We start from the raw sequence: 18448 nt of genomic DNA on the forward strand, positions 1-18448 counted from the left end.
TAACACCAAAGGAAAATATTATCTCCTGCCTTCATCCGTGTTTTGGTAGGGTTAAACTCAATGCAGTAGAATGATGTCTGGAACAGGATGGATCTCAATTTTCATAACCCCATTGAGATCAAAATCTTATTGCCTCTTCTGGAAGTAGGACTGGGTTCATGTGTTGTAATCAGGCTAAGCAGCAGGGCAGCATTTTCACAAAAGGATCATCATTAACAACAAAGCTGTATCTGCAGACACAGCCAGCCTTCTTCCAAGGTCAGTTGGATTGTTTTGAGTTACCTCCTCCACAGACATCCTGGGCTGGATCTGAAAATTGTTAGCTGGGGCAACTTTCTCTCTTCCAGCTTTTCTGAGAGTTTCAGCTCTTCTCTCTGCTTCTAAAGTGTGATAGAGCAGAATGTGGCCCTCAGGTTTTCCTCAGTCTTTAGCGAGGTCAAGCTCCCAGAAGCCCAGGCTATTTTCTCAAAACCAGTATTTGGAAGAAACATCCTGTCTGTCTGCATGCATGAAACTCTTTATCCCTGCTTCCACTTCCGTCTAGGCATCCTCTGCTAAACTATCACAATTCTTGGACATATTTTTCAGTGTTTGCTTTTTGGGTTTACTTTCTGAAGTGTGAGCACAAGATTCGGAGAGGAGGTAGTTCAAGAAAAAAAAAATTCCTTGTCCCTCCGTTAATCCCTTGGGGAATCTCTTCAATGCTCAGTACAACAGGAGACTTGCATTCATTCCTCCTGTCTGAGAGTCCTGTCTGCTCCCCCATTTAAGGGGAAATCCACATTCAGCCACAGCTGGGGGAGTCCCAGGCAGCTGGACAACAGAAGAGATGGGTGTAAAGGTCCAAGAAATTACTTCAGAGAAACAAGGGCATCTCTGTAGACAATCCTCAGTGCACACCAGTAGATGTAACTGAACTCGGAAGACCTGTAGACTTGAGAGCTAAGCCTACTAGTTGTTCCATAATGAAATAAGCTGGCTGCCTTGGTCCCACTCCCTGGAAATAGCAAGTTTAGAAAGCTGGAGAAAGCAAGTTGTGGAAAGTGATGGGAATTTTTGCCTGATAAACCACTGGGGAAAAGCTGAGTAAATGTGTCAGGATTTCACCAGATGAAAGAAGAACAGTGAAGGCCTCCAATGTTTGCAGAATTAAAAAACAAAATTTCTACATCCCAGCTAGTGAACCTAAGCTTTATCTACCATGTTGGGTCACAAGCTGGTAAGACGTTATGCAGGGAAGATATCTATATGTGTGTGAATACGTGGGCAGGTACAGTACAGTAGTAAGCAGCCCGTGCAGCTCAGTGCTTGTGAATATATCTAGAAGTTGAACCCATTCTTTCAATATTTATTTTCAGGTCCAGTTTTGATTGCTGGCACTATGCCATTGATATTATGAGGTCAAGTTAACTGTGGATATCATCCTACCTTTTGTTTAGGATGAGAATTCATATATACATTTGCTTCCATTTAAGTAGTTTGTTCTGTGAGAACTCAGAAATAGAAGTCTTTTTGAACCTCTGTTTTGAACCTATCCAAACCAGTGAAACTTTTTCTGTTTCTTTCACAGGATCTTTAGACCAGAATATAATTTTCTAGCTGAATGATAATGGAAGTGTCAGTGGTTTGATGTTACTACAGTTGAAGGACTACAAAGAATACAGTGCTGTTTTTTTCCCATCTTACGAAAACTATAAGATAGGTGATAGCAGAAGATGTATTAAGAAATATTCAAATGTTGATGAAAATGTTGATCAATTTGGGATCCCATAAGAACTTCCCTGAAAGGTGAAAAGCAAAGGTTTCTTTTAGTTTCCTTATCTGGGCATCTCCTTAAACAAATCATGTATGTCACTCAGTAGAGTGTAGTGTTACATTAATTATAGCATGTCACACAGCATTTAATGAGAACAAACTCATTCATTTAAATTCAGAAAAAAAAAATCTAAAAGTGAAATTACTTCTGCTTCTTAAGAAGTTTGTGTAATATGTAGAATTTCTGTTTCTTAAGCTATTTCTATCATTGCCACCTTTTCCTAAAATTTCTCTGTATAGTAAGTGGTTACATGATATATTTATAGATGTTCTTTGGTTGCCAATTCACATTTTTATTTTCTAGCAACTTGAGGATGTTCCTCTCTAGCTGTTCTTTCCAGTTAGGCTGTTGTAAAATCTTATATATAGATCAAGAATCGGCACTGGTTAAATAAATCTCTGTATGTAGAAAGACTTTTTTTCGGTCATGCAACATCTCACCTCGCACTCATATTCCAGTAGTGGCACATGTAGATGTATTTCTGCAATGCACAGGATGCTGATTTATAAAAAAGTACTTTTTAAAGATCTGCTCTGATATAAGTGTTAGGGGGCTCATCAGAGCTCTTCATTTGTACTGTATTTATTTATTGCTTATGGATTTCCCAGGGTGTCCAGACTGAACATATACGTTGCATGGTGTTGTGCCTGGAAATTAGAGTAAAACTCATTTGCAGTAGGCTTTGTGCAACACTTTGCCATTCTAGCAGATTTTTTACAGTATACTCATTTTACTTGACTGGGGTGGAATAAGAAAGCTACTGATGCACCTACTCTAGTAAATAAGTGTGATTAAACTGTATAATTTGATACACAATCATTGGAATTATGCAAGCACTTACAAATTTCAGCCAGAATACTGTAGAAGCAAATTCTATTTGGAAAATGTGTAATTTACAGAAGCATTACAGTAGAGTACCACAGCATTAATACAAGGACAACATATTATTTATTCCTTTTTTTATTAATTTGCATAGATTCCTATTAAAATTAGAATTTTTACTCAGGTATCACAAAACCCGTTACTATCAAGGTGGTGCTCTCCTCTTAGAGCTTATAATTTAAGAGTAAGCCAAAAAGCTAACAGAGGAACACAGTCTGGTAAGGAAGATGGAACTTGGATTGATCTCACTATAGCATTTTTTTTTAGGACTCACAACAAAGGAACATTTTAAAGGGAAATGTGAAGATGCACATAAGTAGAAGAATTACAGAGGTGTCAATCTCAAAATTTGACAGGTGGCTGTATCACAAGTTATTTGTAAGGACCCTCACATTCCCATCATTTCAAGACCAAACAAGAAGACTGGTAGGGTTATACTTAATATGATAAAAAGGCAAGAATAAGAGATGCCTCAAGAAAGGAGATTAAATCAAAATATCAAGGTAGAAAGTTTGCTGAAACATTTGCATGGTGTGAGACTGTGTTGCCAAAGCTAGGAAAAGAAATTACTGGAGGAGAATGATTAACCATATTAAGCTTACACTGATGATTGCACATCCACAGCGAGCTGTCAGAAAGACAGGCTGAGTTGTTAGCTTGGCTAAAATGACTCATGCCTAGAGTGGAAATGTGGATTTGTAAGTGATGAGCATGAAGTTGTTACATGCACTGGGGAAGTGATTATTCAGAGATAAGGGGCCAAAGAACAGAAGGGAACCAAACCCAGGGTTTGACAGAACACCCTGTCCCCCTTGGAGTGCTGGAGTGGAATGAAGATGCCTCCAAACAGTTCTGTAAGCTGTTCTGGAGGGAAGATGAGAATTACGAGAGAATGGAGACCCTGAAGCCAATGAGCGTCAAATTTTCAGAAATGATGTTGTAGTTGCGGCAAACCACGAACGGGAAGCCTGCAGCGCTAGAATTGTAAGCTTCGGTTAAGAAGTCGTCACTGGAGACTATGGTGAAAATAGTTTAGTTTAATTCAATTGCCAGGAACTGAACTGGAGGAGGCCTGACATATAATTAAAAAAACAACTCTAGACAGTGCACTTATAGGTGCCATGTTCAACATACCTGGAATATCTGAAATCATTAGTTAGGTTTACTGGCTAAGTGAGACCACATTGCTAAATATTTTTAAAAGAAAGAGCTCTTCCTTGTTCCAAGTATAAAGCCTACAGGAAACAGCTGTAGCTAGTTAAGGGAGAAGACTGGCAGCATAGCATGAATTAGTCGAAAGAAATGAAAATGCATGTAAAGAATAAAAAATGAGTAGTTGGTTTGGTAAGCAAAAACCCAACCCAAACCAAAAACCTCACCAATGCAATGCAAACTAGTCAAAACAAACCCAAACTAATAAAGGTACATGGTGAAAAGGAAGAAAAATAACACACAGATATTGGAAATAAACAACCGGAAAACATTGATAGAGCTCAGAAGAATAAATTTTTAAATCAACAGGAAGTGCTATGTTAACACTGCTCTGATTTTGAAGAGCCAAATTTGCTGCTTATATTGGTATCAATTTCTTGTATGTGCATATTGGCCATAATTTTAGGCATTTTGCCTTATTAATAAAAATGATACTTACCTGCTCCGTAATGAATCTTACTCCAACAGAGATGAGAGAGAAAAAGCTGTAGAAGTAGCAGACTTAAGGATATAATAGAACAAGGTTATTTCTGTTAGGAGGAAAAACAGACAGACGGGAAAAAAGGTTAAGAAAAAGAGAGAGGGAGTGATGCAAGGAGGTGCAAAATAGACCAGGAGCTGGAATAGGGAAGGATCGTGATGGCAAGAGAAGATGCTAAATGAGGAGAGTAGATAAAAACTTCTACTTGTGAGGTGAGAAGGAGGAGAAACTAAAGAAAATGCATGAGCAACTGAAAGCAAGCTAAAGTGAAGAGGAAAATCACAGCATATTTAATTAGTTATCACTTGAAAGAAATTGATGGCTTCTGGTATGATTTAGCACATATTCTGTAACATCCTGAAGTTCTCAACCAGAAAGGAGACCCATTCTGTTAGACACGAGACAGTGTAAGGACTTATCCTAACACTTTTGTCCCTCTGGGCTTTTTTGAGTTAAATCACTCTCTTTCCACAACTATCTTCTTTCTGATCCTAAATTCTAGCTCTAAGTTTACATTTTCCTTTTCCCTTCATGAAGATTAATTTTTTCACCTGAGAAAGATGGTTAAAAGTGTTTACTTTGCTCTGGATTATTTGTTCACTCTTCAACTCTTGCTTTATGAACCCACCCTCTTATATTAGAAAGCTCTTCTGATCATTACTGGAATGAGTGATCTTTCTACACAGAAACATAGCGAAGCTGTCTTTCATCTTTTCTTTCTACAGTGGTATCAAGAAGCTTCTGTCAGTATGGGTTCAGTCTACTTCAGTCCTGTAAATTTTGTCTCCATTGCCTGTGGTAGAAGATCAATTTTTTCTTCCTTATTCAGACTAAAAGTCTTTTGGAAATCACCAGAAGATTTGTTTGAATGTGGTCTGTACCTCAGATACAGAGGCAACATTTTAGAGCTAACTTCAGGATGGAAGACTAAAGGGATAAATCTGAATGATGAAATGAAACTTGGAAGTACTTGGAACACTGCAAGACAAGAAACCAAACCCAAATATTTTAAGTTCTAATTGGAATGCACCCAAAACTAGCAAAATGTTTCAGTCGGGAGCAAAGGGTGAGAAAGACTTTGGGAAGTTCCAGCAAAAGCTGAGATTTGATTAAGGCTAATCTTGAAGTTCCCCCACCCACATATGTCACCTGATACTTAAAAATATGCACAGAAAACAGAAACCGTATGGAAGATCTTAGTTTCAGCTGTATTTCCTAGCCTTACTTACAGGACCAAGATGAAATGACAAAAGTTAATCTCATTGGTTCTCTTAGAAAGTAGGATTCTCTTCTGAAAGGCTGCAGCAAAAGGAAAGAGGCATTTCTTAAAAGGCTGCCCATTAAAAGATGAAGCAGTAAAACCTGTCGGTGTTTTTCTTAATTTCTGCTTAAATCCCTACATTCATTCAAAAGAGTGCATGTCCAGTTACGCTTTGGAAACATACAATAAAATATAGTCCTGGCTGCAAAGACGTTAAGATCAGCATAAGCAGATGAAGAAGGGTGAGAGGGAGGAAATCGCGTTATCCCCATTTTCTTGAGGTGCTGTTTTTCGTATAGCCTTTGGATATGCTTACCCTTTAGACTTCAATAGGTAAATAGATACCAAAGGTAGCTTTAAATAAAGAATGCTACTTTCACAAAGTAAATTAGACTTTTCAAAGCGTTCAGGTATTCCAGCTGAACTACTGTTGTCTCTGAACTAATTCATGTGAAGCTCTGTACTGTAGACCTACTGAAATGCAGGAAATAACCCCAAGTTTTATGAATCTCAAATCCAGTATCTTTGCTACCACTCTTTTTGTCATGCAGTAATAAAGATGGGACATGAGAACTGGAAGGAGAGCTAAGATCATGGAATTAATCTTCATTTGTAGCTTACAGAAATTATCTTTAATTAATTGAGGAGAATGAACTCTTTTAACAAAAGAAAAAATAATGGAAAGTGAAAAATCTGTGACACTGTAGAATATCTTAAGTGAGTCATCAAAGACTGCAGAAAAAAAACCCACACAAAATGACGTATAGAAGTAGATATAATACCAAATATAAAACTCAGATCTCTGGATCCCTATCTTATATCCCTGATGACTGAAAGGAAGGGATGAGTGTAAGAGATCTGATGTACAAAGAAACCGCAACGTTTAGATACTGCTTGAATATGTAGGTTTACAGAGCTGGATAAGTAAAAGATGGCACACACCAGTGAGAGTGAGCTGAAGAAGTTTGTGTTGTCATGATGACTGAGATTGTGGAGAAGGTTTTTAGGAGAAAGGCTTAAAGTTGTCTCTGTGTTGTCTTTAAAGCTGATGACTAGACACCATGAGAAAATACCGAAACAGGGTATTCATTAGGATGGCAGAGGAAGGGGCCAGGGAAAAAAACTGTGAAAGGCTAAGGCTGGCAGGGGAGAGCTACAGTAGCTGCGTTTTTATGTGAGATCGCTTAGTGGTAAGTGATATAAGGAAAAAAGAAGCAGAATCATTGAGTCTGAGACTAATTGAGGTTGGAAGGGATCTCTGGAGGTCCCTTAGTCCAAGTTCCTGCCCAAAACAGGGAGCATGTCAGAGTCAGATCAGGTTGCTCAGGCCTTGCCCAGTTGGGTTTTGGTTACACACAGTCTCTCTGGGCACCTGTTCGGCTGCTTAACCACCCTCCCTAAGACCAGGCATGAAACTCTAGAGGACTGTGTTGGATGTTGGAGAATGGTACAATCATTTAATTTTGAAAGGATGATTTCAGCATTAGGATAAAGTGCCAGAAGTTGCCAGTGAATGAGGTTTCAGGACTGGCAGGTCAAAAAAATTTTTGCGTAAGCCCTTGAAGTGTAGCACAGGAAGAGCTGAGACTTTTCTAAAAAACTCCTATGAGCTCTAGGGATAAGAGAGTTTAAGTTTTATTTACATTGGTAGAGAGACAGTTAATTATTATGTGATTTTGCAAATGTTAATCTCTTTCAATGGCTGACCTGCCCATATTTCTAACTCAGGTTTATGTCCCCACCTATCTGAAATGTTCATGGTCAGATACCTTTCCTAATGTTCAAAATATTCTGGGAGAGATGAGAGACAGAATTAAAAAGAAGGATTTAATTTAGCCAGAATGTCTTCAACAGTGGGTCTTCTGTTTGGAGGTTCTTTTTGGCTTTCAAAATACAAGGCGAAATGCCTCATAGTGCGCAACCATCACCCATGACCAAAGTCAATAAAAATGCTGTTGATTTTGGTGGAAGCAGAGTTAGGCTGCCACTGTGGTTTTGAAAATTCTACCCATAGATGACAATTGAAACTACTCAGAATATTAACTGTGATGGAAAAAATGCCTAAGTAATAATATTTGAGACTGAGAGTTACATCTCACAATCTAGTAATGCCATGTACTTGTGTAGGTGCTCAGTTTTCTCACCCCTGTGCCACACACACAGAGTGACACCCTGCCCACGGCAAGACAGAACTACTTTATTGTCAAAAGGTGTCTCTGGGGGCCACAAAGTAATGAAACAATAGCTTGAATGTCACAAACACGCAAAGCACATAGCAGACTTCCAGCTAAACAGCAACCTGGATGTTTATTCAGCTGGTAAGTAAAATTCATCATAGAAGTAGTACATTTCAGGTCCTAGGGACAGACTTGCACGTTGTGTAAGTTCTAGATTACCTGCTGGAGTGTGCCGTAGTTCCTCACAAGTTTGTGCATCTAGGCTTCACTGCTGAGGTGTCAGTGAAATAGGAGTAGTTGTGTTTTGAGGTCAAACTCCAGTCAAGTTCATGTTAGGATGCAGCTAAAGTGGGTACCTGGTCTCAGCAACTGGATTGTTTTCTTTTGTTTCTTAATCTAGAAGAAACTTCAAGGCCTGCCTTTCATTTCCAAGAAGTGTAGTTAGTGCTGCTGACTTTGCTGCTGCCCATGCGACTGTCACCATTTCTCTTGCATTTTTGCTGAAGTAGTAAACTTCTCTCTGGTCAGCCACCAAACTAACATAGGGTCACTGAAGGCTCACTAAAAAGAGATCTGTGCCTAAAGCCAAGAAGAGACAAAAGTTTAAATGTGACTCTGTTCTGAAGTCACCATGGAAGAATTCCACTTTCTGTAGGAACAGCTGACATCATCACTTGCATTGGTGACCAGAGGAGGGGTTTTCCCCTAATTTTATCTCTGCCCAGCTTGTAGTCATGACCAAGGAGATATTTGATTCAGGTCTACGTGAAAAAGTTCAGTCTTTTGCAGCAAGAACTTCCACAGCTTGACTCAATATATAGAGGAGCACTTCCTTTGTTTCACATATTCCAGTCACTCTGAAAGCCAGTGAGTTTGCACAGAAAATATTAAGGGATATAATATGATCCTCTGGAGAAAAATTTCAAGAAGGAAAGAAGCCATCACGAGCTCTAGAGACCAGGCTGGATTTATGCTATCATGTTGTATGTAAAAACAAGCACATTTATGATGGGAAATGCTGAGGATGACAAATGTGAAACCCCATTACTGGAAGCACTTTACAGAGTAGAACTGCCCTTGAGATGGTAAGTCTGGCTGAATTCATGAAGCTGAACAATACCTTTGGTGAGCTCAATGAGCAGTAGATACTGCTGTATAGTAAAGATCCTTATTTTGAGTCAAAGTTGAAGAACAAAGGAACACTTACGCCTGGTCAGATGGAATGTCCTTTTAGCCATTTTCCAACGGTGTCTTGAGAGCAGATGCCCAGGGGGGAATTAAAATGTAAGGTAAGGATATAGTGAAACCTTTCCAGAATCTTCTTCTGGCCTTCGGTAATGTGTAGCTCATGAGCTTCCATTGCCAAAAGCTTTCCTATTCAGTGATCTTTTATGGATTTTTCCAATTGCTTATTGAGCCCATAGAGAACCTTTGTACACAAAGTCTTTCTGCAACAAGGATTTCCAGTTTAACCCAACGTGTGAAGGACCACTTCATTTGTTCCCGCCTGCTCTGTGCAAGTTTTATCTGATGCCTCTTAGTTCTTGTATTGAAGAAGAGATTTGGGACAGCCATTACCTATTTGCTTTCCCTATGGCACCTACTTTTATAGATCTCTAAACACATCCTTCGTCAGCCACCTCTGTTCCAGGACGGAATCTTCTGAGTCCATATTTTACACAGCAGCATGTTCCACACTCTTGTAGGTAATGTATGTACCTGTGAATTATTCTTAAACTCCAAAGCTTTCAGATGAACAGGTAGGTTGGAAAGAAGGCTTACTGACTTGAGATGTGTTTTGCCCACAGAGAATTTTGATTAATTTTAAATAATATGTTATTTTCATGGAAAATGATGAACTTGGTGGTAAAAGCATTAAAGATTTAACAATAGTCACTCTCATCTCTCATCATCCCATTTCTTCTCATAAGCTGGTTTAGAAAGTAGATATTTTGGTTTACTTGAAAGCCCAACTTGACTTTTATACTGGAAACTAGTTTAGCCAGAAAAAATCAGCCATTCCTTTGGAAAAAGTTCCAAAATCAAACTCCTCTGCATGGTTGATTTCATTCTTGGTAGCTGAAGCCCAGATCCTTGGAGGGCAGAAATGAAAGTAAAAGGCAGACTTTCATAAAAAGGGAAGCAAGTAGTCAGTTATAACTAGTGTTCGACACATTCACCCTTCATGTTTTATTCTTCTTCAGTTTGGTCTCTAGAGAATGAAAGATAGTAAGGCTTGGAGCTGTGATTTGGGAGCAAGAAGGGGACTGGGAGGAATGGTGAGATGAGTAAGGGACAAAGATTAAGAGGAAGGATAAAAGGGGAGTTGGATAAATACGTATTGCACAAACAGGGTAATCTTGCTTCCACGTATGCAGAAAACCTGTGCTTTGGCTGTTGGATTGAGTAATGATTCATCACTGCAACAGAATAAAGAAAACAAATTTGTATTTTCTTCCTCATTCTGGCTTTGCCATATAAGCAGAGAAAACCAGCTTCTTGATTTTAAGATTTTGCATCAAAGTTTGCAGTAGTGAATCAAGTATGCATTGAAGGTGCCAGACTAAGAGCACAGAGACCGAAATCCTCTGTGTAACTACAGAAAGGCTCACAGAGGCAGCAGCATTGTAGACTTCCCAAACACTGACAGACAGGAATCATATTCTGAGGCAATCACTCCCTTCCTTCCTCCCTCCCTTCCTTCCTCCCTCCCTTCCTTCCTCCCTCCCTTCCTTCCTTCCTTCCTTCCTTCCTTCCTTCCTTCCTTCCTTCCATTCATCCATCTATCTATCCATCCATCCACAGTACTAGAAATGGTTGAGTGACCTCTTCTATGTCAGCAACTTGTCAGAAACTTTCAGACTTAGGTGCAAGGGATACAGCTCTATTGATTTCAGTGAACGTTGCACCTGATGTACCGGAGCTGGCTGTCATCTTTTGGTTTCCAATAGAACATAAACAACATTGGGAGTTTTCGAAGACAGAGACATGCAATAGTTTGATTTGACTCAGCAAAATCAACCCCTTTTACGAAAGGCCTATTTCGAATTTCTTTTAGGGGCAGAGAGGCACTGAATGTGCAGCATGGACAGGATGTCATAGCTCCTGTTCCTCGACAGTCGGTGCTTTGCCTTGTTCTGTTTCCTGAGCTGCAGAAAACATGATTTCCTGTCACTTGTGTTCTAAAATAATCCCCACTATCGGAGTGAATAAACCAAAAGAGGTCTGTCTGCGTGTTTCAGAGAGCATCCTGCTGCTACATAGATTGTCCACCAAAACGTCAAATGGAAACACTTTTCTTTGTGTGATCACTCCTGTGGGTGTCAGCTATGTATAAGTGGAGGAGGCTTCAGCAAGGAGTGGACAAAAGAGCCAGTAGAACAGCTGCTATATCTTTGTTTGCTGTGTGAACCTTTTTTTTCCTTAAGCTTCTTGGAATGGCAGCTCTGCTGCTCAGCTGTGAGTCGCAGCAACACACATAGCAGAAATGTGGCTTGGGAAAGTCACAGCAGCATCTTGCTACCCCAGGGGACATATATCCCAATACCTACAAGTGCCACTAGACCTCCTCCTTCCTAACTCCCTTTTACTGAAGGCTCTTCTTTCAGAAAAGACAATATACAGAGCAACATGTGGAAACATTAATTTGCTCATCTCTTTATGTTGCTTCTGTTTCCTGTATTGGAGGGGCCTACATATTTGATTACTGTAGATGCTAGCCTTTTGCAAATACATCTGTCATAATCCTGCTGACCCCAAGATGTGGAATGAAGAATCTGGTGAAGGTGTTTAGAATCACGCGTGCATGGGGTTCATGAAGTTCTTCAGGTCTAGCAATCTGCACTTGCTTTTAGCTCTGGCTTTTCAGGCATGTTTTCTGGGCACTGTAGCTCTGGAACCACTTCCAGGAAAAGGGATCTTGTGGTCCAGCTGCCCCAGCCCGTTTTTGAAAGCAGTTTTGTTCTAGTCGCTTTTGTCTTTGTTCTTTCATTCCTACTGTGATATTTTATGTTCAGCCCCACAGACAACCTGGTGCCATTAAGCCACAGCCATCCTATTGTTCTGTGGTGCTTCCAATTTGCATGAAAAATTATTCATGTTAATAACTCTCCATTGTTCATGTCTTATCTTCCTAAGTCATGTCAGAGAGCTACACAATACAAGCCCTGCTGTCAAAAGGCTTCTGTACACTTTAAGGCATGAAGTGATTTGCCTTCAGTGAATTCAAATGAATTCAAGGCTTTTAGGGACTGACGTAAAATCAGCTAGAATTCTCAAGATTTTCTTAATTTCCCCTCAGGTTGTGTTGCCCACCTTTGCCTCTGATACCAGTCTTTGACCTAAGTACTTCTGCCCTGTGCTACTTGTCGTTTTTCAGGGGGAGACCACTTGTCGTTCTGTGTGGCGATGGAAGGCATTCAGCTCGCAGTGCAAAGGAAGGGTACGTTCTCAGCCGAGGTTAAGATATTGAGTACAGGTACCACTTGAATTCAGCAAACAATATTTGGCCTACCCTTGCATTCTCTGCAAAAGGGTTTGCCTGTTCCTACAAACTGAGAGGATAATTGCTGTTCACGTGAAGATATTGAGGCTTTTAGGTTCGTTGCCATTTTTCCCCACTTGTATACATAAGATAATGCTCTGGGGAAAAAAAAAAAAAGGCTTTTAGCAGTTAGGTCCATAAACATGTTTTCCTAATCTTCAAAAACTGTTGATGAGCTCATATTACAAGAAAAAAGTTACAGTTTGATGGGTAGAATCCAAACTACAGAAGTAACACTAATATGAGATGCAATGTCTTGTACATAATTGCAGAAAACTGTAACATGTTTTTAGAATATAAGGGAGTGCTTTAACAAACATCAAAGCATCTTTTCAGTTGCTGTTTAAAACCACTCTTGTTTCTCAGTTTTTAAGCACTATCACTCTGCACTGGTTTTGCTTCCTAATGTTGATTTGCTTTCAGCTGAGCTTTTGTTTCACAAACTTTGTGAAACACACCTGCCTAAACACTTTGGCAATATGGAGCAAATCTGAAAATGGCTCAGTATCTATTATTTCATAACTGAAACCTAGTCAGGTTTCTTTTGTATTTTAGTATGATATTGTAAGCCACACAGGAAACCTACCTTCATTTCTATAGTGACTTATTCTAGAATATTTGGTCAGATATTATCAACTATATAATATATTAAAATTACTCAGTGTTGGCACCACTCCTAAATACAAGCCCATCTACATGCATTATAGCTCTATTTGGATATTAAAAGAGTATAAAATGAGTTTCATTTTCTGCCAGACGACAAATAAAGTAACCATCAAAGCAGGTGAAATAATAATCAAATGAAAAAAAAAAAAAACAACAAACCCACACTGTGAAATTTCCTGAAATGTCTTATTTCTTTATTTACAAAAAGGATTGGGTCAAGTGAGTCTTTTGTGACAAATGGTGTTCCTGTTCCTACTGAAATCAATGACAAAGCTTCATTGACTTCACTGGCAGCAGAAGCTGTTCCTGTTAGGCAGTAAAAATACAAACCCTGACTGTGCCTTCGTACACTTCAGTGTAAATTTGCATTAACCCTACCCAAGTCTAACTAGAGCTCGACTACTGCATTCCCTCCAGGTGGGTTTGGCTCTTTCTGAACAAAGTACAGTTGTTCACAGTGAAGAGACAAAAGTATTTTTGCTTGCAGAACCAGGTTCAAAGACATGAGTTAATGAAACAAAACTTAGTAAGTCTACTGATAAGCAGAACATTCAGCCTGCGTCATCAGCATTGCCAGATGGATTTCAGTGGAAATAGACTGCTTTTTCACAAGTAGTGCTCTGATAGACTACACAATTTTCTCAGGTTAAGGGGAAGCTTAGACACAAGGAAGACTAAACACTTTCTGGTCTCAGAGACAAATACATCTCCTTGCTCTCCACCCTTCTCCCCATTCCAATTTCCCCCAGCATTTGTGTAATGGTATTTTTCAGAAATCTTTTCACAGGATTCCCCAAACCCCAGAAGGCTCATTAAAAAGCCTTAGTTTGAAGGAAAGTCCTTTTGTGGATTAGTAACTGGTTAGAGGATGAAAAGCAAAGGTGGGAGCTACTGATCATTTGTCACAATTAAAGGAAGTTGCAAGAGGAAGGCAGGGGAAGGAGACCGTGCCAGGTCCTGCACTGTCCAACACATTCACAAATGGGCTGGAAGAGATGGTGGATAGCCAAGGTGGCTGATGATACAAAGTTGTTTCCAGTAGTCAAAAACAAAAGCTGCCCGAGAAAGTAGCACAGGGGTCTCATGTTATCAGCTGACTGGGTAGTAAAATGGCAGAGAAAATACAATGCTGATAAATATGAAACAGTGCATATGGGAAAAATACAACACTAATAAATGCAAACAGTTCTAAATGAGCAGCTGTCCCTCAAGAAAGAGATCTTGGAGTCACTGTAAATGTTAACATGAAAATATCAGCTTAATATTCAGACCAGTGACTGGGTGTGCCCTTGGCTCACAAACCCAACCTGCTCGTTGCCAGAAACTGGAAGATGTAAAAGGGGAAGGAACCCTCTGTACTTACCGTTTCTCGTAGGCGTCCACTACTTGCCACTGTTGAGAGAAGATGTGGAGCTATATGGATCCTTGCTATGACCTAGTACAGCTGCTCTTATATCCTTATGTAAAATGAACTGTTTGAGAGAGTATATCTAACCTGGAGTCACAAAGGAAAGTGAAACTATAGAGAAGTATACAACCTGAGAACCAATGTCTCAAGTCTTGCATGTAATCAAGTCCCAGACAAAGGACCAAAGGATCAGAACAAACAAAAAAGTCTCAGAAAAGACCACAAGGAGACCCTGAATTAACCCTTGACAGGTTAGAAACTTGCTGGGTGTTGCTGGTGCTTTATCACAGGGGATGACCGAGACTCCAAAACACCACAATAAAACATCACAGAAACACTTGAAGAGCTTGGAGACAGATATGAGCAATACGTCCTGCAACTGCAAGGTGCCGGTAGGTGCAGAAAGAGACAGACATCAGCTTAGTGAACACAGTGTATACAATGAAGAGAGTATCAGCACTTCCAGTAGTTCTTCCCTTGGAAAAAGACACTGACTGAAAGGAAGGTCAATGAGCTGTCAACCTGAAAGCAAACAGGACCCACCCCAGACTAGTAATTCTTATCTTCTGTGACATAACTTTACTGATGACTGTGCCTGTTGTGCTGGACAAGGCATATGGAATGCCATAGTGTCTGAAAAAGTCTTTAGTTTAATGACCCTGAGTTTACAGCATGTGCAGTGCAGTACAGGTTTACATATTGGCATCAAATGTTAATCTGTACTTAACTGAGCCCCAACAGTGGAATAGTTTGCCAGCAGTTGATACTTTGCTCAACAGACACAGTGCTCGGCAGGAAGTGATGTTAGAAGAACGGGGATTTGCAGAAGTATGAGGAGACAGATATAGAGGCAAACAGTAGAATTTGAAGTCCTGGCATTGTTACGGCTTCCTGAGCTTGACATGATTCACATCCCCAAAGGTACTAAACAGTTGCTGAGAGTAGTTGCAATCATACTGATCCAGGGTGCCTCAGGTGGCCATATACTTACAGACAAAACACATCTTTAACTATAACTTGCAGAAGGTGGGCAGGCAAGGGGCACTGAGTCCGCTGCTTAACCTGAGAACATCTTAGTGGTTTACACCTATACACCCAAAGAGGCACTTTTCTTGGCTGTAAGCATGCTCTGTGCACTGCTTCCCGTTCGTCTCCCGTTCAGCTGCCCCACAGACCGCTCACAGACAGCCCACTGCATGTCTCGGACATGCAGAATCCCACATGCACTGGAAACGTACTGCTAGACTTTCTAGCTAACCAGGTAGGTTGGAGGCAACTTTGGAGGGACTCTGTTGCCGTGGTCAGATAGATAACTGCAACAGGCCAAAATAACCAAACCAAGTGAAAACTCTACAAGGAAAATCAAATAGCTAACTATGGATGATAATATTGTTGTATCAAGAGCAAGCTACCAGTACAAGTAACAGTACAAGGGCCTCAAGAGTAACTGAATGTTCTTGGAGAATGTAGTGAATATATTAGAAATTTAAGTATTTGAATTGTGTTTGCATTTAAGGGCTACTATCTTAGATTTGACCGAGAAAACAAAATAGGGCATAGAGAACTGTAGCTTTAACTGTTTTCAATTTTCCAAACACTGGAAGTCTTAAGACATATCCCATTAAGCAGAAGCTATAGGGAAAATGTCATCAAAATAAAGATCTCTGCCCAGTGTTTTGGCTGGAGGCAGGCCGTGATTACTGAATACCACAGTCTACGCCGAGTATCATGTGATGGTGGAGGGTTGGGGAGCTACCTCCTGGCACTGACCACAGCGGCTTCTGCGGCTGATTCAAAGATTCCTCCTTCCTTTGGTGGGTCACACCCTAGTGGCTCTCAACTGATGGCTGAACACCTCAATGACGTTCATCAAGTTTCAGCGGGAACTTCAAAACTGATCTCTTTCCACTCTGAAGAGTTTTCAAGGACAGAGAAGTCCAACGGATATTATGGTCTATTGGCTTCTTGCAGAGAGGTGTTGAGAAGGCTGCGTTCCGCTAGGATTACATATATATGAACTAGAAGCAGAGGTTAGGCTATTATAACATTATTTTTCCATTTGAGGACACATTGACGTGTGCCCAGAGAAACTAATACATACCTAGCTTATCAAGGGAATGCATTTGGATATTTTCACTCACACTCAGCAATGGACTATTCTTAGTAACTAATAATATACATGTGCCTTGCAGCATGCTTTTTGATAGCCTTGTTTCTATTCTTTAGGGATCTAATATTTTACCATATTTCCAAAGAATACTGGATAAAAAGAAAATGTCTTACTCTTTTTATAACATGGCAGTTTCTCACAGTGAAAAATAAATAGAGCTGCTGCTAGGACCAATTTCTTTCTTATACATGCATTGGAAGTAAAAATGTCAGGTTGACCTGGTAAATATGTGCAAGTCAAAGATGTATAAATTAAGGGTTAGAACTAACTACTATAACTGTTAAAGAAATTATGTATTTTTAACCACTTAGTGAAATCAGAATTTTCAAGGCCTATTATTTTTTCTATCTCTATTTTCTACATGTTTAAGGCAAGCACCCCACAGCAACCCCAGTGTCTGCACTTCATTTGCAATCATCATGAGTTTTAAGGTGTAGTCACTTTTTTTTAAAGCCTGAAGTACATACAAACAAAAGTAGCTGCTGGCAGGTTTAGAGACACTGAAGCGCAGTAATTTGGTACATGGTTGCCATAGCAGCTAACCTACATCTAAATTATCCTACATGATTTTCTCAGCCATTCTCTAGCTTTGTTCCTCCTGTCTGAATTGTCAGTTCTTTTTTTTGGGGACCTGCCTTCTGCAAAGCCCTTCTTTGTGCCGCTTTGGCCTCATCTGCTGGCTCAGCCCTTTCATCCTAGTGTACTCCATATTCTGTTGATATTATCCATTAATGGAAGGGGAAGCGAGAGGAGTATGAGGCAGAAGGAGATGATGGTCTTCCAGCTACTCTGCCTGTTGAGAGCAGCTTCTTGAAAGATGATTTTTGCTGAAGTAAACCACAATGGTAATTCCCTTCAGTTTCGGGACTTGAAGCCTGCTGCAACATCATCGATTTTGAAGTTACTGCAGATTCACGGTGACATAATAAAAGCCAAATTTGGCCTTAAAACAGTGAATTTATCAAATGATGAATGAATTCTGCTCTGTGGATACATGGCAGTAAATCAGGGTGCTAGCTCTTCTAGCCAGAAAACAGGCTTTGAAATGCTTTAGCAGTTTATCACCAAGTGGAAACATTAAAAGAAAAGGCAATGAGTCCTCCAAGCTCTTTCCCTTCCATTGACCTCCCTCTCAGCACAGTTAGAAACAAGTCCAGTGCTATTTATGAATTTTAAGGTTTCGTTATTTATTTCTGGTGAAACAGTTCCTTTCTGTCAAATCATTCTATTTCAGAGGAAAACCATTCCACTGGCTATTTCTGACCAATCACCCTTTTTATCTCCCTTCTTGCCACCTCTGAGAACTAAGTTGTGACGCTGCTTCAGGGGAACCCAGCCCAGGTCTTATCAGTTCCTGACAGATCATGGATAGCCGACATGCTTTCTGCTTATGGCTGAATGTGAGCTCAGGGGTTACAGAAAGCGAGATCAGGAGATAAGAAATAGAGACTATTTACTTACTTATTTTTAACATAGTAAGCTCAATGTACTGTCAAAGCAGAAGTTTTGTCTAATTTTTGTAAGAAGATTTAGTTTCGGTATCAGTTTGGTTGTTTGTTAGTTTTCAGGCACTTGCCTAGATGATGATTGCTGCTGCTGAAGACTTGGCATTGCCAGACACAAGAAGTGGGGATTACTCAATTTGTCATCCTCGTATCACAAAGAAGTAGAAAAATCCCCAGATTTGTAGGATTACAGGCCGTGCTAAAGTGATCTCTCTTTTCAGGGATACTGAAAGCTATGAGATTCAGCAAGAGGTTTTTGCTCTTATTTTCTGGGTTCATTTATTCAGTCCAGTCATCTCTGGACAGCTTGCTTTTTAAAATGGACTT

The sequence above is a fragment of the Vanellus vanellus genome, assembly GCF_965231255.1.
Source record: "Vanellus vanellus genome assembly, chromosome: 2".
Classification (NCBI taxonomy): Eukaryota; Metazoa; Chordata; class Aves; order Charadriiformes; family Charadriidae; genus Vanellus; species Vanellus vanellus.